The sequence below is a fragment of the Hylaeus anthracinus genome, unplaced genomic scaffold (assembly GCF_026225885.1).
Source record: "Hylaeus anthracinus isolate JK02 unplaced genomic scaffold, UHH_iyHylAnth1.0_haploid 12002, whole genome shotgun sequence".
In the NCBI taxonomy this organism is placed as follows: Eukaryota; Metazoa; Arthropoda; class Insecta; order Hymenoptera; family Colletidae; genus Hylaeus; species Hylaeus anthracinus.
Genome location: NW_026534349.1, coordinates 1,914,922 through 1,939,564, shown reverse-complemented (window position 1 = coordinate 1,939,564; position 24,643 = coordinate 1,914,922). Strand labels below are relative to the sequence as shown.

Here is a 24,643-nt window from a genome sequence, read left to right as displayed (position 1 = left end):
AAAACAGAATCAGCTGACGCACGGTCGCTACCAGTTCGAATTTCCTGTTCAGGTTTTCTCGCGACGTTAACGGTGCCTGCTGCATTCTGTAACAATATCACACATCGGGCGTGCGACGAATCAGGAAATGACGCGTAGAGCCGATCCAGTCGCGGGTTCGGACAACCCGTCACCTTCGTCTTGCGATTCCTCGTATGGTCGGGGTGAAGGAACCTTAATGACTGGATACCGAGAGGACGGGACGGGAGTTAAAGAAACGGCGATCCTGTCCTCCCTGGAAGAGGCATGCGCACCTGTGTCGAGCTTTACCGAAGTAACGTGCCCGATCCCTTAGCGAGTCACGATGGCCAACCTTCTTGTACAAGGTTTTCAGATCGACGCGACATCCCGACTAGGAAACCGGTACAAGGAAGTGGAGGACGATCGCTGGAAGAGCTTGCGCTCCTGGGAAGTAGCTACGACGAATGTACATGAGATTTCGCGGAATCGAACGTGACTCGGCCAGTTTTACCGTCACCTGAAACCGCGCGCCATTATCCACCGCGGATATGGAGTATATATTCGAAAAGTGAAATGATTTCTGCGCTTATAGGCAGGCTTTCATGCGATCAACGTGGTAATTTGTCACCGACAATGACTCATCCGAACGACGAAAGAGTTTCTTCCGCCACGATAATACAATTTGATTGAAGATCCGAGCGACGAACTCGGAATGAAGTCTTATCCAGCTCGGCTGACGTTTTGACTAATTTTCAGGTCTGCGTTTGACGGTCGTCGCGCCACAAAAGGCGAGCAAAAATAAAGACGGATCCGAGCGTATCTATAACGAGGGAGTCCATTATCCTCCTGGTCCAGGTGACGCGTCTCCCCTCGTAAAAAGCGCGACGGTCCTGTCGCATGATTAATATCCGTACATCCGGCTGGGTTCGGATAATTTTCACCTCGGTGGCGCGAGTTGTTAGCGTTGCCGGTGCGACACGCAAAGAAAACGTGAAGATCCACGAGGTCATGTGCGAACTGACCAACGGGACACCGTTGTTCGGGTGACCCTCTATAAATAGAATGGCGGAGAGCTTGATGATCAATATTCGTACATCCGGTTGGTGGAACGATCCGACGGATATTCCTACTTGAATTTCATAAGAAGTAAATATTTTCGCGTGTGGCTGCGCCGAAACGCTCCCCTATCGCTCTGGCAAGCCTGTGCAGGTTTGTATTTGATCGTTATCTTTTTTGGAAATTTTCTGGGATTTTAATATGTACTTTATAGGATATTCAGGATATGTATATGACTCCCATATGGGAGTCATATCTCACAGACCTGGAGCGGACATATGAAACATTGAAATAGTTTGATATAAATATGTGCTCTTTTATGATGTTATTAAGTTATCCATGAAAACATAATTTTGAGAGCTGGCTCGTGAGATCCGGCGAAAAGAAGTCTGTCAAGGGGGAGTGGGGCGTCATCGACATCTTATTGTTAGGGAGAAAACGCTGCTGAAACGGCATACCTTCGGAGATAGCCGTCACGATCAGAATAATGCCGGTCGGTGTAGTTGAACGAGGCAACCGGAGGTGTTAGTGGACTATAAAGAGAAGCAGAAGAAAGGTCGGCTCGTGCACGAGCCACACAGCGGGACACTGTTGTCCCCGTGGCCCAGGTGCAGGGCCACCCTCGCGTCCCTGTCCCCCTCTCGTCGCCCCCGGTAGGAACAGCACGGCAGAAAGGTTACCCGTCGAAGAGAGCCAGCGCTGGCGAACCGGTAAAGATCGACTTCTTGCCCCGAGGACAAGGCGCACGGGAAATAATGTGGCGACGGTGAACCGGATGCGAGCTTGCGAACCACGAACCAGCCACCCAGCTTAGGGCCAGTGGAGTTGTCTTACCCCGTGTAAGAACTAGATACGATCTCCATCGACTTCTGCCGCCCATTGGGACCCACCGTCGGGACAGGTTCATGCGACGACAAAACCTGTCGACGCTCTTCGACACGTCAGCCTTGAAAGGATGATAATCGCACGTAAGGACACTCACGAAACGGCGCGTCGTTAGACAATCGACCGTGGTAATCGATACGTTATAAATGGTATCGTTCCTACTTAGTTGCCTCGTACGCCAGTTCCGCGGCAATAGTAATTAAGTTTTACGGTCCCCCAGGCTGCTAGTCGATTCGAGATACCGAGCGAAGAGCCGATATTTAAGCGACCACTGGTGGGGGGCAGGGGCAGTAATAACATCCTTCGTCCGGCGATTTCGCGGGTCTCGTTCTCCAAGGGGAGAGGTCTTCCATCCTATAACTCCGACAGCTTAGAAAAGATCCGAGGGTGGCGTGGATGAGACTCGTTTAATATCGTTTAACCTGGTAACTGCGGAATTTAGTTTTAAAAAAATGGCACATCTTCGAAGGGGATTTATCGTCGTATTTATTTTGGTAACTTTATCGATATTCCTGAATTTCATTTAAATTCATTCCCTTTGATGCTTCTGAATTAATCTTTTTAGTTCTTCGGTGAAAGGCACTGTTACCCGTATATATGGGTTGGCGTAATATGGGATGTCGATCAACGTGTTAAGATGCTTTACGATACGTAATTTTAACATTCCCGAGGACTGGATCTCCGCAGAGATCTTTTCCGAATCGTCGAGCCAGAACACCTACAAGTATTCGATATCGTTCCCGAGGAAAGGTCTGTAGAATTCTACAGGTTTCCTCTTGACTTTTCGCGCGGAACCCCCTATCAATTCCAGCAGAATCGGGCTGCGCAGATGGGGAGAAGTATCGGTTCCATATTGGATCGAGGCCATACGACGCCTTAATATCGGTTCCTGCCGGCGGCTGGCGCGTCGCGGAAAAGCAAGAAAATTGTATCGCGGCGAGATGGAACGGGTCGAAACGAGAGGAGGTTATACGAAGGGAAAAAGGAGAAGCGGCCGACGGGGGCCAACGGGGGAGAGGAAACGCGTTGCTCTTCCTACTCGGTTCAGAAGGAACGGTCGAGGTGGAGCATACTCTGTTACTATCTTATTACAAGCCCCCGCAAATGGTCTTCATCAAGGTAAGACCATGTTCTACCAGCCTGGATGTTTCCTCCTTCTTCTTTTCTTCTGTTCGTCCGTCTCGTCTAACCTTCCCCCTTTTTTTTTCCCCTCTCGGTCATTTCTACACCGTCAGCGTGCACTCGAGAGTAGTGGACGAAGGTGGATGACTTTCGTTCGTGGTGGCGACCAACGTCGAACAGAGGAGAGGCTGTTGAAGAGAGACCCTCGAGGATGCGAACGAAAGAGAGGTGGGTTCGACGTTATTAATCTCGGAATGGCCGTCACGCGCGACGACGGTCGTGGTGGTTTCTCGTCGTGGTGCATCAGGATGGACAGATAGGGAGTACCAGCGGCCGTGTTTCTCCCAGAGTTCATTCTTCATGGTCGAGTGACTTTTGCGTATATACGAACGCCTGGACGATTAACGATCGTACCGTGGTTGCGCTCGTTAAGCGACAGTTTCTTTTCCACTCGAGATGAGGAACGTACGGGAGAAGAGCGAGGAGGTCTAGCGCCGTGGTTCAGCGAGGAGAACGAGGAGATGAAACTGGTACACGGAGATCATCCCCTTGGTTCGAAGACGAATGATCCGGACCCCCTCGCTGGATACATTATCGCTGCAAAGGTTGAGGCTGCACGAAGCGCAGGGCGACACTTTCGTAGAATCGTGGATCGAGTACGTGACGACGATGGCGATCTGGAAGAGGTCCTCGAGAACCAAGGTCGTACGACTAATAATAACTCCCAACAGGAATCGATTTACCCGCGAATCACGACCGCTCCCACGAAACGACGTGTGGGTTGATAGCTTACGTTAATACGGGCCTACGCGAGAGGTTCCTACAGTGTTCAATTATGCATCGAGGTTTCGTAGAGTATCAGGTCCAAGCTGGACCATATTCGAAGTGGTTGCAACACGACAGCTAGTAGGCTGCTTCATTTCATGGACAGTGAAAGTTCGTTTAGAACACGTCACCTTGATTGGAGACCATTTTATGATGACATTTTGGATGATTGAATCAAATCAGTTTCTAGATCCATGTTCATGCTATACGTACGTTTTACTCAAAGATACTTTAGAGAAACAGGGTAACATTTTTATAGAAAATTTCGTTTATGAAATAATGCTTTTATTTTGTTTCGGGTTTGTCTCGATTCTAACTTGTAGACCGAACGAATATTAGCAACAATTTCATGGGATTTATAGAAAATAGAACGTGTTCGGGCAAGCGTGGAGTGGTCGTTACATAATTTTCAATTAGCCCATTGCCATCGAGTTTTTCTCGTTTCTCTCGCGCAAATAATCGTGCGAAAATCCCGACAACAATAGTAGGAAGTGGTGGGTAGGGTATGGACGAGCATACGAAGATCCACGTGTACCAGTGACTGTGCTGACCACGGGGATTTCCTATGTGTCACAGTTCCGCTCTATTTTTCGATGCACAGGAACCACGCGAAGGGAAAATAAAATAAAAATAACCCTGCATCGAGTTCGATCCTCAACGGCTACGCTAACGTACCTAATTTTTTAACGTTTAATTCTCGCATTAAAAACAGACCATAATAAGTTCGAAGTACCTAAACTTAATTTAATTCGTTTCGCATTTACAACGATTTGACTTTGAGTGTTTGCTCGATAGAACCAAATAACGTGTAATAATAATAATTTGTATCGACCAGAAATTGTCTATGCTCGAGGAGTTAATGGGTATTGCTCGAGCTGACGACGAAAACACTTTACAACGAATAAGTCGAGGAAACTCGACGATGGCTACCATACACTCTCGAGGCTCAACCGCTCCTCGAGAGATCGCCTAATGGCGTTAAAGCAGAAACTAAGCACCGGTTAGAAAATTTACCGTTACGAGGGGCCGATTACCATTCGAGATTAGTTCTCACCCGAGATCGCGTTTATATCCGCTCGTAGATGTTAGAGGCACATTTTTAACCGTGTCTCAGATTAAAACGGCCGACTCGCGTGCGTTTCATCAACGGTAAAGTTCCATCAATTCCAGCGGAATTTGTATCTGCCACAGGCCACGATATCGTATCACGAAACCCCTCGTTTAACCAGTTCGTAAGTCGAGAACCTCCTTCGTACGATCCTCCTTCCACGAGACTCGCGAATCGACCATAAATTCCACAATCGAGAGAAATTCAAATTACACGCTGTTCGACCACTTTCTTCGTCCAATTCAGGGACCGGATAACAGCGAACGCGATTAATTGTCCAACAACCAGAGCGAGGGAAATCCGAAAGATGTTCGTGTATGTCAATTTTGAAGTTATCATCATCATTATTATTATAATAACAGGTCATGTTCAAAATATATTTTTTATTAAAATTCATATAGGATAATATTAAAAAGTACAAAGCACTCTAGATATTAAGGTTAAGGTCTATATATTTATAAAACATTTTACATTTACGTTAAACTGTAGAATATTCAGATTTATTGATTAAGTAGGCGTTGAAAGACAAATTTTATTGATCTTATGTTGAATAGTATCTGTAAATTATACTTTCTACCGAAATACTATTATGAAACTTAACCATATATTTTATATAAATATATATTTATTTATAAGCAAAAACTTGTATTCATTATAATTTTTACTCTTAGAATATTAATACGTCGAACTGTGAATAAAAAACGATCGAGTTTTATTTTCCCTCCAATTTTAATTTTAATTTTAATTTCAAATTTTATTTGATACGATGTTTTAATTGAATTTTGCCGCCGACTTCGGATCGGAGTACGGGCATCACCCGCTAGGGGCGCTGAAACTCGTCTATTAACATTGGCTCTTATGAGCCGCTTCTCCTCTAACCTATACTCTGTGAGTTCGACTTCGAAGTGCTTCGAAACCCGCGTTGGCGTTGAAAAGAATACTCCCAGGCACTTATTCCAGAAAACTTGTGAAACTGATGACAATATTGGCGAAAAATCAGGTACGTAAGACTTTCCATAGTCTAAAGTGACCGTCGTAACTGTACGTCGGGAGTTTCGTCGATACGATCGCCCGTGGCTTTAATTCACTGTATAATGTTACGCGCTATTGTACTTAATTCCGTGGCTCTTACGGTACCCGGTTCCCCAGAATCGCGTGCATCCCTCTCGGACGGACCACTCTCTTTTTTTATTGCTACCTATAATAGATAACCACACACACGTCTACGAGGATGCACCGAATATGGAAGATTCGCGGGAATTGAATCGCGGTCGTGCTAGCGGAGCGTTTCGATTCCCGAGACCCGAGGCTACGTCGCGTACCGGTTTTGGATCAGAGAAATAACAGGACACTTTGAAATGGTTCTTGAGACGGGACTGGACGTATCGACGATCCGTCTCGTTAGATTCGAGAGCACGATTTAGTTGATGTGTCATGGAGTTTAATTTCGAATCGCGCGAGGTTTCACGCGGCCGACAATGAGATGAAATTTTATTTCGCGATCGGGTTTTAACGGTTCACGGTGCGAACGTTAGCTAGAGTAGGGTAGACGCGATTCACATTTTTAACGGTAGTTTATTTCAAACTTTCTGCCACTGGCCGATCGAGAAATTTCTTCAATCGACGGATGTTTATTCTGTCGATGGAACGACGGGTGTTGTTTGTTCGGTGTTTTTGCTTTTAATGAGTCAATTTGGTGATGGGTGTATTTAAATAAATTATTTTTCAAGTGGCCGAAAGGTTAATCGTTCTAAACATAATTTAGGTTGCTGGATAGACTGAAGCGAAAAGGACATGGCTACTTCGAGGCTCCCATACCTTCAGGATTAAGCGCATAAGATCATCGATAAATTCTTTCGTAGCAAATCTAGTTCACCTGGGCGAATACTGAATAGTAAACGACTAAGCAACAGGAAAACCCGATTTCTATTCACGAAATGCTCGAATCTGTAACTGGATTCCTTCGAATGCGTAATAACGCGGTTGTGACTCGTTAAAAGCTATTACAAGAGCGTGAGCGTGGCCTTCGGATCTTATCTGCGATCGAATCTACTAAGGATCTGGAGGAACGACGGTGTTATAAAATGGAACGATCTATAGCCTCTACCGGGGCCATTACACGACCCAATAAAACAGCTCTGGCAACCTGTTACCGGTTACCGGATTATTTCGTGAATAAAACGGCGAGCGTCGCGTGCGTGCCCGTCGCTCACCTTCTTTGTACACGGCGAAGACAGAGAGAAACGAGCGAAAGAGGAAATCCAGAGGGAGAGGGACGAGGAAAAAAGACGGATAGGTCACCGACCGGTTGTCACTGACAATTCCGTCGTGCGATAGACAGGTATGCCGACATTATTAGGGGGAACTAGGCCAATAGTGCAGGTTCACTAAACCACCGCAGACTGGATTACACCTTTATTTTCGTTTGTTCTAGGTCCTAAAATATTTTAGGTTGCCAGGCCAGTCGGACTGACCGAATTTCACGAAAGCCTCAGGTTCCGCTGGGGTTAGTCATCGAGGATTCTCCCCAGCACGAATTCCACGACATTGTTCCTTTCTGACGTTTTTCTGCCTTGGTGAATCAGCGGATTGAATCAGAGCAGGTGAAACGATTATTTTGTCAAATGAGAATGTTATTATATTAACGGTCAAAACGACTAGTAGAGGTCTCAGAGAAGTATCACAATTACTTTGGAGTAATCATCGAGCTTTGAAAATTTAGAAGTTTAGTATCACTTTTTTTTTGTTTTGTATACAAACTCTTTAATCTTCGACTGCTCAACACGTACTGGCTAATTGTGTCGTTGTACGTAGTACATACATACAATAAGCATTCGTATCCTCTATATCTATTGAAGAAATTTGTCTAATCATGTTTCCAAATCAATTTTCTATTATAAATATGTACATGAATAAACTTCACACACGTATATATTTACAATTATAAATTTATTTGGAAGCATGAAGCATTCATTTAAATTAGACAAATTTCTTCAACAAATATAGAGGTTACGAATAATTATGAGATCGATTGTAGCCCGTTACGCAAAGTATCTTACACCTGTACTCGTCGAATTTTTCCTCGAAAAATTCCTGCCAGCGACTCCCAATTCCCAGCAGCTCAATACAGATGGACAGGAGATATTTTCATTGACAAAACGATTGGTACGCGACTTCGTCGATTAACGTTCTAAAAACCGTTCGTGCGGTCGTGCAATACGTGCGACGAGTCCGAAACTCTCTCGCAGGCGATCCGTGCGCGCATTGAAATTCCCTCCGATCTCGTCGAGGCAGAGTAGCCGATTTTTATCGAGTACACGACTGGTTACCGGGCAGCGCTCATAAACCGCATTCGACATCGGGGCTGGGGCAGCCACGCAAGGAATACGAAGTATCACAAGGTAAACCCATTCGTGGTATTTCAATCGGCTGGAACAGAAAACCGTTCGAAACCCGTTCGGGACGCGTTCTTGTAAAACAGTGCCGCGTGTACTCCATCGCGAAGGGTCGCGTGTCCAACCTCTAATAATGGCACCCATCAACGAACGGAGATACGTTACGTGTCGCATACATCTTCATATTCGTGTTTACATAAGTCGTGTTTCTACCAAGTTTTTCTAACTTTCATTCCCCTGGGTTCTTTAACAGAAGTGAATTTTTTAAACTTAAGCAATTCTGCGTGTCAGAAGAGAGAAATTAATGTACGTCTGTGTTCAATAACGATCTACGGGAAAATTGTTCGGGAATCAGTTTATGGCTCCCACGAAGATTAATCATGGCAGCAAGAAGATAATCTTCTCGCCTGGCATAAACGAATTGCTGTACACTTTTTACGTAGATTAATATTCGCCGATGATGAACTGAAAATAAGATCGAAACTTATTCGTTTCAAGGCAATCTATATTAAAATACTCTATTGTCCATTAATTCATCCTTACTCCTTTCGAAGACCAGGGTTGCCGCATCGAAATATATTTCTTTTATTCCGACTTTTCCAAATACTATGATAAATTATGTCCACTCCATTTCTCGGTACTGTTCCACGAATAGCGATGATATACGAGCGTAACAAAGTCAAAGATCTCTCCGGACAGTCGTAATTGACTTCTTTGTCCTCTCGAAGCACGACGTGTCTTCCGGAATTCCTACGGAACGAACGTGAATAATCCGCGGTTGTGACAGAAAACCGATAGCCCGTCTTCCGTTTCTCAGTGACGGGACGTGAAAGTATTCGGAACAGATTCCGTTCGTGAAAAGAGTGCCCGATGTCGAAAGGAAATTGTTTAAGCGCCGGTCCACTCGAGTCAACATCCGAATATTGAAGCGAATTCCAAGCGGTTCGTTCGCATTCGCTCTCAAACTCGTCCGTATCCAAATTCCGCGATAATCGTGGGAGGAACGACCATGCCCAGCCAAGGGTTTTGGAAAGATTCGGTGCCGCGATACAACGAGGCGTGACGTCGGATTAACACTTGGCGTACTGTGGGAACGCGTGCGTGGAATATTGGGAACACGTCGCCTCGAGCACCGTGCGAATAGATTCTCGAATAGCTGTGCGCGTCTAGCCCGAGGAAACGTTTAGCATTCCGTCGTCGATCCGTTTATTTAGCTATTTATCGGCGAACGAGGAAGGAACCTCTTTGGCAGAGAGCAAGGCTCGCGAAAAGACGAGGAAGGATTGTGCGCAAACGTCAGGACGTTGAATTGTGCTCAAATGTTCGAGCTTGCCAAAATTAACGTTACCGAGATTACTATGTAATCAAATCGTAGACAGCTCATCAGTGAATTTTATGTATTCCTTGCCTATTGCCTCGTTTTATGTATTCCTTAATATTCTATGTCGTCCATGAGTTATCGAAAACGGTAGCCGTGACGTAAGCGGTCCTGAGATGACGGAAAATTCGGGATAATTTTTTGAATTTGAATTGAATGCCCAGGGTCGTCAGCGACCGTTTAACGGGCATGAATAATTGATCATCTCTTTCGTGCTTCCCCGGCGCGGCGCATACGGAATTTCACGGGCCGATGGGTCGAGTCTCCGTGCTCGATATTTTTAATACCCTTTTTTCAATACCAGGCCAGGCCAGTGTCCGACGAAGCGTCCGCGGGGATCTTCCTTTTTGAAACGTTATACACCACGTCGATGGAACGCGCAGCCTCTTTTTAATGCTCGATCGCCTCTAAACAGTTTGACGCTCAAAAGATGCGTCTCGACGTCCTAACGGTTATTGGCTTCATCGTGTTCGCGCTCAGTGACACTTATCGTCGACACTTGGCGCTGGCCAGATGATCGATCGATCGATTTCAGACAGAGTAGATAAAAATTGACCACCAGTTAGTATATCTGCGACTCGTGTCGAAGTAAACTGAAACGATTGACGGGGAAATGGTCTTCATTAATACTCGTTAATGTATAATTTATAACGATGGTAGAACAGAATCACAAACAAGAAAAGGTAGTAGTAAGGACTCTTTCATTCGTATTAACACGTTGTGACATATATGAGTGACGGTGCTTTTCACTGAAGAACTCAAAAAATTGATTTCAAAAGTTAAGTGTCAAAAATTGAATTTAAGGGAAAATTCTTGAATTTCGTTAACGATACAAAAATCAGATATATAAAAAAGAAATGTCAGAACAAAGATCCGAGGTGACTGAAAAATTGTGGAAAATCCTTCGAGTGCACTCGATGCAAGACGCTAAATAACCTTTCCTCAAAAGCAGCGCATCGCGCGACCGGAATCCGTGTCATCTTTGGGTTTTTACCGTTTCGTATGTGCCTACGTGATTCGAACGCTCGCTCAAGCGAGGACCCGAATGGAGGGCCGGGATGTCGTACGCATGTAACACCACGAATTCTTGCCCAACGATATCTGGCTCACGGATACTTTCACTGCGATGATGGCGCCTATATATTTTTGGTCGCTTAACTCGCGAAATTGGCGTCCCTAATCCGTGCACGCATCGTTTGCTCGAAACCTGGATTAACTCTTCAGCAGGTCACAGGGTGGTTCAATGAGGGACGTTTATCCCAGATCTTAAATTTACAAAACGATAATACGTTTTTGTTCTACGTGTGCGAGAGCTTGCTTTTCGAGCAACTGCAACGACAGTGTCGAGGCGTTCGAGAACGATGTTTCAGCTCGTGTGTCGTGCCAAGAAGTTGTGCGACATCGTTTGCAGGGGTACATTAAAACCAACGGACCATCAGCCGCAAGAGAGCCGCTCGTCTGGCTGGGCAAAAACTGATATTCGCCTCTGCGAAAGGGAGAGCCGTGGCAAACGCGAGGAAAAGAACTGTCCGACCACGTTACATGCCCCGGGAGCCTGTTATTACTGGCAGCAATTAAATCCTGGTGCAGCTAATTCGAAACCTGCTACTATTCCGCTTAAAATGCAAACGATTTATTCCTTCTATGCCACGTTCGCGAAGCTTGGACGCAACGACGACGCGACGACAGAACTTGGGCTCATAAATAGGGATGGGATCAAGAGCGATACACATACACGTGGCAAAATAAATTAAAGTCTAAATCTTGGAAATTTTGAATGAATATGCTAAATTCATATGGTAGCATGCTAATATGGAAAATAAATTAAAGATATATCTATTCGAGGTGTACCTAACTCGAACATGCTCGGTTCGCACGAAGCTAGCTGCAGCTTACATAAAAAATCTATCACCCTTTCTTTCTATCCGCGATCGATCGCAATCGAGCTCCTCGTAGGATCGATTCTCCACGGTTATTGCTCGCGGTTCGCGTACCTGGGATCGCTTCTTACACACATACACACGACGTTACTCTATTTCATTTTCGTCGCAGTGTGTAACGAGCACCAGACCCCTGCTGTCCGTCCAGCACGCGGCCAGAAAGACGGTCTCGGTAATTAGCGTTTAGTAATTAGCAATTAGACGGGTGAACCGTGGGCAAGAACCCGGGTAATCAGCGTATTGTACAAGCATGATCCTTCCGACGCGTGAAAAATTTGCGCTTGCACTTTGCTGTCGCGCATACGTGACTCGATGGTCAAAGTCACGTCTGAAGCTACTAGAAAAGTAAACCAAAGTTAAATTTATAGACACAGAAGAAAACTATAAATCACAGCGTTAGGGTTTGATCGATGAATCCATCGAAGCGACTCGAAGCTATGATAGGAGCGTAACGACCGGCAACACTGAACTCGGAACTCAGATGCACCAGTCGGCTACGGTCGGTTATCGAACCTCGTGTACTCGTGGAAATTCTTACCGCGGCGTGAAATAGAAACACCATCGCGGCTCACCGCGATAATTAGCCGAGTCGCATAATTAATTGGCCTGATGTGTTATACCTCGGTGTAGGAGGCAAGGAAAATCATTTATTAGCAACCCTGCGTTTCCTGGCCAGGCTTGGCTCGCGTATGGGATCAGCCACGCGCGCTCTAGTCCACGTCGTGATCGTAGATCGTAATGCAATCGCGACTTCTCCAGCGCACCTCGACCGTGACAAATTCGTTCCCTTTATTCTCTCGCGAGCAGAGGATCGGTTCTCCGGAATGGTTTCCGCCCGCTGGGATCGTCGAACGCGCGTGCACGCTCCAGAGGTAGTAGCATGGTCACTTTGGATTCGTCTATTTTTATATACCTTTTACGAGCTCGTTACGAATGGTGCGCAAAAAGTCCAGCATCTATCGTCGCAAATACTGACAGTGGCGAGCGGTTAACTTTTCGTGTTTCTATCGAATTGTTACTTATATCCTAACTTAATTTGAATTTCCATTTACATTTTCGAACCATTTTTATCAGGAATCCTTATTTGAAAGTCTAATGCGTAATTTTTATCGAAACTAGTTCGTCCCTAATTGGTTGCTCGAATTTTTTTATTCGGATCAGAATTTTGCCCACCGTGGTCGGGAGTTCGACGCTCGTTGGCGCGCGTCACGCGGCGTCGTCGGGAAAGGAAGAACCGACGGGACACAAAGGGGTCCCGCGGGCCTCTATAGATTCTCCTAGTTTACATTCTTCGTTCCTGTTGGCGCGTCGCTCACGGGAACGATCCATTATTCCGATCCCTGGAATTTCTTTTGACTCATTATGCTGGCGCGCGTTCCTAACCCAGACCCTGTTTTATATTCTTAACAGCCGGCCCCCGCCACGGAAAAATCGATACAATTTCGACTGTTCGCCTTTGTTAGAGACTAAACGGCACGATCGGATCGCGGCTGGATCCTCGGGAGCCAGGACCCCTCGATCCCGCGAATTTCTTGCGCTACGAGACACAGGACTCTAATTCAAACTGTTCCAGCGAAGTTCGGATATCATAGTGGGTTAGGACTCAATTCTCAATTGTTTCATTAAAATTTAGTGCTTTATTTAAGAAAAAGTTCGACCCTCGCCGCGGGAAAAAATATAATTTCGACTGTTCACCTCGATTGAATCATTGGGGCCCACAACTTCTTCTTCGAAAACCTGTTTAAAATCCTAAACAGTACCCGGTAGATTATTTAATTCCAACGCGATTAAAGGCGAATGTAAACCGTAGACGTAACGCTCTCTCCTACGACAAATCGCACATCGAATTACAACAATAGCGGCACATCGACGCTGCCATCGAACGAGCACACTTCAACAGCGTCGTGTCGCAGCTCGTTCGACAACCTCGCACAATTTTACAATTATCGTTCCAACCAATGTATCGAGAATAATTATGCAAACGGTTGCACGAAAAACCGTTACGTCTACGGCTCCTGGAAGGATCGTTACTTTTTTTCCTCGTTCGACGTAATCGAGGAAGCTTCACGGACGTCATAGGCCCCCGAGATTCGTCGAATTGGTATTCACGTATCGGGCGGGGTTTGCCTCGGTATTCAGACACTGTTTCTTAATTGTACGAAGTGTTCGTGCACGTCCGAGTAGCCTTCGTGGCTGCAAGTCGACACGCATACCTATTGCACGCCGTCTTGAATTATTTAGGCCCGGGCCTCTCTTTGACTCTTTCTCAAGTTCAACCGGTCCATCTTCGCGCGGATGACGCTCGCGGGGAAGGCCGTTAACACGTTCAATGCGCCGGGTTTTCTTCGAAGAATTTCGTACTCGAGGGTCAGTGTTACGCCGTGACTGAAATTTGTTTAATATTTTCGAAGTATTCCCTCATTGACGAAAGTTCGATGTCAGGAGATTCTACGGTTGGATCCAACTTGGAATAATTAGTAATTGACAAAACTACCTTTTCGATTCTTCGTGTCACAGGGCAAGTTCCCACAGAAAGTAAATAAATTGAAATTAACACAGGGATCTCTAATAGTCCACCAATAATAAAATCAAACTCAAGGGAATAATATTCGAAGGTTACGCCTTCCGCGGCAATTTTGCGCGCTTCGATTTCGATTATCCGTGGATCGAGGCAAACCCGTTCGATTGAGCGTGAATTATATTCGCGGCCTATCGAGGTCGAACGTAACAGGTGTATTCCGATCGGCGATCCTATCGATCGCGTTCGGAGGCCCGTGCCGTATCACTTGTCGCGTCTCTCGAGCTCGCGATTCGAGCGGCCCTTACACATACTTCCGGTGAGTGAACACTTTTCTCAGATCAGAATATCCCGCGGCGAGGCACATATAATCACAGTCCATAATATCCACGGGGCTATCGTCGACGACGGGCGACGAGGCTCGAAGCGAGCACAGTGCAACAGAATCACTGATCTTGATCACTTGGTATCACCAGATCGAGGAGAAGCGGCGCGTGCACGCGTGAACGCACAGCGTCACTGTTTTTCCACCCTTATCGCAGGCTTCACAATAGTCCTCGCACTGTTCGAGATGAGACTTACCTATCCAGAGCGGTCGTCGACTACGGACGACCAAGACGATCCTGTCCAGCGACGCGTTCTCCCAGGTGTGTCGCTGTCCCGACTCGTGAACGAGAGGAACGCGTGGGCGGCGCAGCTCAACCAGGTCGACGGAAAAACCTTTGCACTGATGTGTGTCCCGACGGATAAACGTCCCTCGACGGGTTTCGCGACTGATCTATGACCCGTCTGCGCGCGATAAAAACGCGGGGGAGGATCGGGTACGTCGCGAGGACTAGGGGCACACCGAATGATATCTCGCCGCTCGTCACCTCGCACCCTCGAGTGGCGATGCGAGCTCGGAGCGTGTTCTTTCTTTCTCTCGTTCCCCAGTCCCTCTCGTCTCTTCAGTCCCCTCAAAATCACCGCGACACCGCACCGAACAGAAGTGAACTACTCGTGCGCCGCCGGTTCACGGTACCTTAAATACCTTGGCAGCCGCGCCGCCGCCACCGCCGCCGCCGCCGCCGCAGCACGCCACCGCCACCACCGCTGTGCGTCGTGCGGCCCCCTACCTCAAACTCGCCCCACGCCGCGCGCGCCGATTGGCGAGGGAGAGGAGCCCGATGTGTGCCCGCCGGCTACACCGGAGCATCCTCTCTTCTCCCGTCCCGTTCCTTTCCTCCTTTCTCCTATCTCTCTTTCTCTCTCTCTCACCTTTCTCCCCTCCAGCCCCCTCCCGCCCTTCTAACCTCTCCTCTCCTCTTTGTTGATCCTTCCCGGCGTTTGTGCGGTTCTCTCCTCGCCCCGTCTTTCATTTTCGCCTCCCTTTTCTCTCACAACCACCCAGTCGACTCTACCTCCGAGGACACAGGATCCTAGCGCGCGACGATCTCCATTTTCGAAACAGGAACGATCGTTCTTGGATCAAAATCGAGATCCGAGTCCATCTTTGGAGCGAATTGGATTTGGAGGTCCCGAGGATCAGGAGATCCTTAGAAATGCGTGTGGAAACAGTTGGAAACTAGCGTGGAATGTACACGTATACATTCTCCAAGGATTGCAACTCATGTTCATAACGTCTAATAAGAAGAGAGAATCATCCAAGATTTAGCTAAAGCTAGATCGCTTCACGAATCGAGGATCCATTTCATTACCTAGAAAAATCGATTCGTGTCGGAATGGGACTCGTAAAAAAAGATTCGGTGCATCGAAAATCGCTCGAAATATATAGATTTTCTAGAAAATTGAGGATCCTTAGAACGCTCCAATCAGATCCAATCGGAGTCGATCTATCCGAGTCCGTTTCCCTTTCGAATCTCGGATGCCGGCGACGATCCTAAGCTGAACGTCGTCGTGGATCCTGGAGGGTCGCTTCCAGAAGACGAGGAAGAGTTAACGTATAGCCGGCACAAGCGCGGTGCGCAATCGCGGCTGCGCAGAGGCGCAGGAGCCCGCGGACTATGCCTCGAGTCAGGCATTCGCGCTTCGCACGTCGTTGCGAGCGCATCTTGCCTCGGATGGAGTTCTTTTCTCTTGGTCTTCGAGTTCATCGATCGAAAGTATACTTCGACAAGTAGAATAAGAGCCGGACACATTCGTCGGCCTGTCCATTCAGATTTTACCGTTTCCACCTCGTGAATATACCGACTATCGCTCGAACATTCGAGGTATCCTAATCCAAAGTTTAACGTTCGGTGTATTAAAGCTGAGAAATCGAGGAATTGAGCGAATTCTAGTTTCAAGTTTTAGTTTCTAAGCTTCGAGCTTCGACGGACTCGATATCAAAGGGGAGAGAGCCGCGCCGCGATAGATCGTCGATCGTATGATTCATGGACCGCGTATCCGGCACGTAAGGACGATGTCGAAATTATGTTAAGGTCTATCCGGCAATTCGTTTCGAGATATTTGTCAGGGGAGGGGGCAAAGATTGGTAAATGCCGTTGGAAATTCAAACCGCTGACTCACGATCGGTCAGCATCATGGGACACGCGATCCCATGATTCTCAAGACGAATCGCCACGCGTATGGCTGCCTGCGCATTCTTAGAAAATCTGTATTCCGAGATATCCACGAAGTTAGGAACTTGGTCCTTCGAAGAATCGATCTCTGTCGCAGGCGTATCTGGTAGGTCTTAGAAATAAATTCTATACTACAGGTTTAATTTACTCATGCACGGAGGATCATCCTCGTTTCGCTTGTACTACTATTATCGAGGCGCCCTGTATACGAGTTGAGTAATTAGCGGCTGGAACTTGGAAAAAAAGGAACCGTAACGGAACTGATGTGTGTGTGTGAGAGTTGAAAGCACAAAGAAGGGAAAACATTAATATGGAAAGAGTAGAACCTGTTCAGATCTACAAAATAAACGATATAAATGTAAATTTCGTTCGGGATTATTTTGCAAGAGCAACACGTAACTTTCATGAAAGGAGTGCCTCGTTTCTGCTGGATTTTGTCTGCTTCTTGTTCTACTCATGAAATATAGAACAAAACGAAGACCAATGTCTACGCATTCACATAGAGTTCTTTAAGAAATTGAACGATGCCAATACTTGATTAATGCTTCGAAGTTCGGTGACCGAGCTAGCGAACATAGTTAAAAAATTACCAAGTCCAGCGTACTGGATAATAGGAAAAAATAAGGAATCTACTTCCATAGATCCTCAGGAAGCCACTCGACACCTCCGAGTCTCGCCTTCTCGATTCCACGGTTCGCACCCACGTCCAGAAAGAACGCTGCGTGCTCGTCTTCTGATATATTCGCGGCGCGAGGAGGTTCATCCCGTGAGTCGAGAAGGGAACGTAAAGCAAGTCGACGGCCACGGAGCGCGTCGAGAGATATTCGAGACGCGGCGTTTCCACCTGGGTTCACCTTGAGTTCGCGTTGGTTCGGCCGATAGATGGCGGGGAATTCGGTTCAGCGAACCGCGGACGACGTAACTCTTACCTGGCGCGCTCGCCTTCGCGCCTGTGCAGCAGCGGATCGGTGCCATTGACACTGACATAATAACGCCCCGACCGTGGCAGTGAAATCGTCGCGTAAGGACTCGATCATGCTATCGACTTTCTCTTGCACGAGAGTTTGGTCGGGGCGGTAAAAGCCGCGGGATCGACGCGCGTACACTCGCTAGAACGACTGTAGTGACTCTCTAATCACCGACTCTCGTAAACGGTAGAGACCCGATACCCTCGTAAATCGGCATTTCAAAACCGTGTCTGGAATTTTCATACCTGTGAAAAGCTTTCAGAGGAGGCAACTACTTATCGAGTTACTTACCTTGGTTATTCTAAGAACCTCGGTTGTTGCAAGAACATTTACCCCCCATTTTCTGCAGTAACCGAGGTTCCGTTCGAATATCTTTATTTTGCGGGAAAAGATCAGAGATCGGTGGCAGGCGAGGAAAACAGGGATGAACGGGAAAGTGAAATTGAGAAAGAGAGGAGAACAGCGTCCGACGGACTCTCGGTGAACTTGACCCGAATTCACTGCAGGCTGGGAGAAAGAATCGTCGTCGTGGACTCACCGTGGAACGGAGAAAGGAGAAAGAGCGGGATGGAGGAAATTACTTTCGATTTCGAGCTCTTCGGATCGGTTACACTTTCTCTCCCTCGCGTCTGCCACGCTCGAGGTCGTCGTCACCGCTTCCTTCTTCCTCTTTCACGGCCAGTCTGTTACGTGACTCTTCCGCAGGTCAAGGTCGGGCCTTCGATGACCCCGACCTTGAGACAAGTTCACGATCGATCGGTTTCACGGGTGACTTTCAACTGGATCGCGCGGAATCGCCTTTCCTCTCGCGGGAAGCTCAAGTTGGATGGACGTGGGACTCAGAGGGGCAAGGGCTATCGATGGTAGGATTACTCGATTTATTTCAGAGCTCCTGCCCTATTGAATTTTTTTTTTGAAAAAAGAAAATTGTCTCTATGATATACAGTCAATCCCATAAGTACCTCTATGTGTATTGAAGAAACTTTACACATCTATATACTGCTAATGAAAGATTTGTTCGGAGACATTAAACCTATAATTTAATTTAGGTTCGACTGCTTACGAATATGACTGTATGCATTCTCATGTATTGATAAATTTTTAAGTAACCATGAAAATCATTTGGGATGAGATCTCATTCAGTGACTCCAGGCGCGGCTATCCCTTAGACGGAATCTTTCGCGAAGCCGTGACGCAACGCGACTCGCGTAACGCTTTAACCGAATCGCGTGGGCGGTGCATTAAGCAACCGTGAATGTAACTTAAACAAATGCAAGCGTGGCACTCGAGCACACCACTTTTCGCGCCAAGTGCACAGACATTGGCACGATCAGCCGTGTCGACGACCGGCCTTGCGACGTTTCCTGCGCCTCTCGACTGCATTCCTCCGCAACGAAACATCGTTTACAGTTATTCGATACGATATCGATCATACTTCTTCTCGACGCCGATCGACGATCACCGGAAGATCATTTCCATGCCTAGTCGGAGCCAGAGATGGACGACATTGTATTGGAGTAATAGATAAAAAATGGAATCAACGGTAATTTAATTGAAATACCAAAAGCTACGTATACAGTTATTCTCATAAGTATTCGTATCGTCGATACCTATTGAAGAAATTTCCTTGTTTCTTCGATCTTCCTCCTCGCACCTACGCAACACGCGAACCAAAGTTTCTCAATCGGTACGCTGATTAAATCAATAACTTCCTTAAATTCTGAGAACATTCTCACTTGTTGTAAAGCAATTACGTTCAACATCGTGATCTAATAACGACCGTTAATAACTATGATCAACCATCACCGTAAACTGCGATATTTAAATGGAGAAACAATAGGCGGGTGGGTTCCCATCGTGATCAATAGGAAGCAATTATTATAACGTTAACAGAGGGCAATTTCTGACGCACTTATATATTCTGTATATATTTTTTTAATCGACTCGAGGAATAATTCAAGATCTCCATTAGGCATCTTTGAATAAAGTTCGATGGCACCGAGACGCAACGAATAAAAACATTTTTGGTTCGCAATTAAAATTGTCACCGCGACAGGGCAATTATAAAGATATCCAGCGAAATTAATAAAAGTCCGCGAAGGGACATAATCCAATCGGACTTAAAAAAAAAAAAAGAGAATCCAACGAAACGCGAGACCCGCGATAATGCCGATTTCATGGAATTACATTTGCCAAATGGAATATTTGAAAGGAGACGTCCTGCGAGCGTGTGTTAAGAGCATTCTGCTTACACAGAGAGCTCCGGATGCTTGGGCTTTAAAAGCATCATCGTCCCATGCTCTCCGGCCAGCCCTAGCAACGCTATTGATTTCCTTCGTCCCCCTTGCGAGAACTATCTCGCAGAATTTACCCTCTTTCGTGGAAAAGCGTCCTGAAAGTCCATGAAACTCCGCCACGTCAGGGGACAAGACATTTGCCGCGTCTCTCGAGCCGCGCGAGCGGGAGGAACCTGACGGGGACTGGGGTGGAGAGAAAAAAACAGAAAGCGAAATTGAAATATGCTCGGAGATAGCACGATGCAAAACGGTCGCCCAGTTGTCTCCAACAAATCGAATTCAAATAGAAATTAGAAGTCGGTGAATCGAGAGTCGTATTGCCGGACGTCTTTGTCTCGCGAGAATTTCGTGTCGATCGTCATTTTATCGTGGAGAGCAAAGGTTTTCATTTGAATTTCAGGAGAAAGGGCGGAAATAGGTGTCCAGGGTTGTGGTGCGAGTCAGGCTCCGATCCGTCGTAAATTATCAAAAATTTTCACAGTTCTATCGTCGGCGGGACTTCGAGTCCAGACTGCGTTCCCTTTCGTTCACCCTCGCGTACATGACACACGAGCCACCCCTCGAATCGACGGCTCAGCTTGAGATTAAAGTCGTTTTTCATTTCGAGGGTGTTGTTTTGGCTGGTGACACTTCAGAAATGAGGGATGTCATCGAGGGAAAAAAAAAATAGGAAAAGTCGAGGGGCGATTTTCCAATTACGGTGGCAATTAAGACGCGGAATTGGGCCCGGCGAATTGCCATTAATCATGCGCTTTTTTTATTTCTTTGTTTTGACATGGATATTCGAGTTCCAAGCGCGTTGCACGAAACAATCAGTAGCAAATGCTAATTCTCGATCCGAGGAAGGTTTCTGGATGACGTAAGAGAATGGACCCTGTATTAACTCTGACATTAAGTCGTCTCTGAGATGGTCATAACAGTTAGGACCATCCATCAAGAGTAGCCTCTCGGTCTGTCTCGATATGATTATTATTTCTCAATTATTTTTGTCTCATTGTTAACAGCACACGTGTTATTACATGCGTGACAGCGTGTTATTATAAACCGTTATATTATATATTCCTTTGTAGGCAATGAATGAACCCGTGTGCGTAATGGTCAGGTTTAAAAACAGCATTTCAGCTACACTTCGTCTCCTTCCCGCTCTAAACTACTCGTGTCTCTTTTTTTGCGCGCGCGCATCGTACTGTTATTTTGCAAGGCAAAATCGTGAATAATAATGGGCTATTACCAGGAAAGCGCAGATAAGAAGTTAATAATAACACCGATAGATTCCTTTCATTGAAAATAAAATTGTCTTAGGTAAATGCTTATTTGTTGGCGGTAATCATTTCTATTCCCAGTCGGTAGGAGCCCGTTATTAATAAATGACTGACAATTAGGATGATTGATTGAAAATAAATGAATGTAGTTTCCGATCTGCTCGAATGAATGAGTTATTAATGCAGCTCGTATATTTCTCATTCTAATGAGAGTTCATTATATTTATTTCACAGCTACTGGCATTTATTTCGATCCCCTTCGGGAAACAATATAATAATCTGTGATGATAACTTCATAAAATGTACTTCATATTCAATGTCTGAATACTATGGGTTACACTCGTACAGAAAATTCCCAAAGCTGCCCGAATTCCCATCAAAACTCTCGTCACGTGAATCCATATTCTCAATTGGATCTCGGCGAGCCCCGTTCCACGCGAAAATCTCGTTTGTACCATCTGTCTGAGGCTGGCCGTCGATAATTCCCAGGAAAATTCGCCGTGTTCGATTGAAAACGCCGGCGTACACGAGCGCGGAAATCAACCGAGCTGATCCCAAGCGCGGACGATGGATTCCATTTAGCTCGCAGCTGTCTCATCAGCTCATTGATCCCGATTAATCCGTGAGCCACCGAATCACAAAGGACAGGAATCCCCTTTGCGGGGGCGGCTGGGACATGTGCGCGGCGAATCTGATGATTCAGCCCGCGGTGTTGTTGTTCCGAGCTCGCGCGAGGATCGAGCACGTGTGGATCTTCAAATATGGTTAATATAGTTTGCGATTTCGAAGGATCTTCGATAATCGTCGAATGGTTAACGGTTTCAGCGAAATTTGATGGGTCGATGGACGTGCTGATAGCGATGGCTTTTAGACCTCCCCATCCACTGTGAGGGATGCTTAAGGGTTAATAAAATTATTAACACTACTACTTGTTACTCGATCATTCGCTGCAATTTAGCTGTATTGTTCCCACATGTAACATGGAAGAGTACTCGTACGAAATTTGGCGTGAATCATCCAAAAGGGTCTGACGAATCGCACGCGACCGTAGTTTCCCCGTGCGCGTAATTCCATCCGGGCAGATGGGCGTCAGATTTTGGGGGCGGCCCAGACACTCGTCACGCGTTAATTGCGCGGTGTACTCATTAATTCCATCGATCGTTGTCTGTCTGTGCCGTGGCTCGTTGGTCATCGAGCTGGAACCCAGCTCCGTTGACGCGAATCGCTTTCATCGCTTCGCGTTTCGCTCGCAAAGGCGGATTCCCGCGGCTCGGTTCGCTCGATTTGCGCGGGGGGGATGTCGAAACGTATCGAAAAGTGAAATTTGATGGGAGAGGACTTCGTCTAATGCTTGCAAATAAATGATTGATTATAAATATGTATGTAAATAGACTTCACACATTTATATATTTATAACAAAAAATTTATTTGGAAACATCGAACCTATTAATTAATTTAGTCAAATGTCTCGAATAGTCTTAAAAGGTTCGAATATTTATAGGATTGACTGTAGGTCCGTTCTTCGGGTTTACTTTGTTTAATAAAACGCCGAAGAGAGCCAGCATTTTGCTTGTCAACGCCTTCGGGCGTACGAGGCACGAAGCCCGCTCGTAAATTACCGCGAACGATCGTCGCGGTTGTCCTGAATGGGGTACGTTTGGAATTAGGTGTGTTTACCTGGACTCGAGGTTGAGTTTAGGTGCCTCGGCGTAACTATTTCATTTGGACGTTTACGAGGGAATTACTCCCCCTCTCCCTCCCCCCCCTCCCCTCCCCACCTCTCCCCACTCCTCCCACCGACCCGGGACTCCTGGTAATTTCGCGTCATTTTACAATCTTGCCGTAACAGAGGGGCACCATGAGAATTGTGTAGCGGTTGCCGATCATTGCATGATTTATCGTGCCGCAGTACGGTTCGCCTCCTTCGACGTTCCCCGGTTATCGGTTCCAGCTTGTTACTGCCCGTGTCTCTCGAGCAACAACCTCAAGGTAAAGGGAACTGATCTATGGATACTTCACAGAATAGGGTGGAATAATCCAATGGAAGATATTTAGAAGATTTCGTGAAGTGAATTTATGAGTTACTAGCTGTGCCCCGCGGTTTCACCCGCGTGGAATACTGTTCTTATTCTATGTGGAATGCTATTCCATGCCAATCCCGGGACTGGCCAATTCAGGCCTGCAATTAATTCGAGCACCATCGACCTACATCGTTTTTCAACATTTCCACCTCGCCCACGTCCTTTCCACTCCCTTCGCAGCATCGAGAATCGCGTCGAATCAGTCCGTCAGCTCACGTTTCGCGTATTTCGAACGAAAAGAGACGTCAAGTTCAATCCAGAATGGCCGTGGCTCCCCCGACGTTCCCCTCATTCGTGGAGAAATTGATTCGTCTTTCTAGAGGGTGATTCTGTTTACAGAGGGGCCAAGAACGGACGAGCGATGGAGGGACGAGGGTTGATTACGGAACGCAGGGTGGAAAGCAGGGCCTTTGACGCTGAGTGGATCCTCGAAGAAGCCTCGATGCGCCCGTGGTTTGTCCACGTGCTCCGGCTCTTGTTTCTCCGATTCCTCTTGCACCCTTCGCGCGAGCCGCACAGGTTGCCGTTTGATTCCAACGCGTTTCCACTCTGTTACCGTTTAAGCTTCTGTGCGTGTCAGTGACGAGGGAAAGCACTCTGCCGTTGCCTCTGTGGCCTGTCTCAAACCGTTTAACAATCCAGGGAAGGTGGTTGCATTGACTCGGTTCTCCTCTTTGCAGGAGTTTACCAGAGGGTGCGGTTTGACCTCAGATCTGACATTGTTCGAATTACAACTAATGCTAGAAAATGCTGTTAATTGTATAGTCACTGGTAAGGGTCTTGCGTTGGGTTTTCCAGTTTGGAAAAACCCGAGGTCCAACGCGTATATGTATACCTTAGAGCCGCGACATCCCTGTCGTCCTAGGGATCAGTGACTTGTGCCAGTAAAGCACTAACTGCTGTTTCGATTTATTCCATCCGACCTCACAAGATCCCTACCAGCGACTATACCATGAAAACAAGGCATGTTTTTGATCGATGATACCGAAATTGCCTTTATTAAAATTTCATTCACCGTCGAGGGCGTTCACCCCCTTTCGATTTTTTTTTTCTTGTCGGGAAACCTTCACATGGACGAGTTCGTTCTGTTCTGTTTACCAGGGACGAAAATATTCCGGGATGACGGCTATTGATACGGTGCGAGGTATTAAAGTGCGAGGAAGGGAGCGTGGAGTTTCCGCTCGAGTTAGGCCAATGGGCTTGAATATCATCCCCTGTTCCGTCCCTTTTTCATACAGAGTTTATTG

At 46.6% G+C, this 24,643-nt stretch overlaps 1 protein-coding gene and 1 long non-coding RNA gene across 4 annotated transcripts in view; one reads left to right on the top strand and one right to left on the bottom strand.

Annotated features, from left to right (window-relative positions):
- LOC128891553 (titin-like) overlaps nt 1-15,229 on the bottom strand; it is a 50,524-nt gene extending 35,295 nt beyond the window's left edge. For all 3 annotated transcript variants that reach the window (XM_054151117.1, XM_054151116.1, XM_054151118.1), the window contains exon 1: nt 14,810-15,229. The gene's annotated coding sequence lies outside the window, so the exon portion shown is untranslated. The remainder of the gene's footprint in view (nt 1-14,809) is intronic.
- Nucleotides 5,721-7,605, top strand: LOC128891577 (uncharacterized). The gene is made up of 3 exons (XR_008460867.1): nt 5,721-5,996; nt 6,762-7,337; nt 7,431-7,605. It is a non-coding gene; the product is annotated as an uncharacterized LOC128891577 (long non-coding RNA).
- Nucleotides 15,230-24,643: the final 9,414 nt, after the last annotated feature.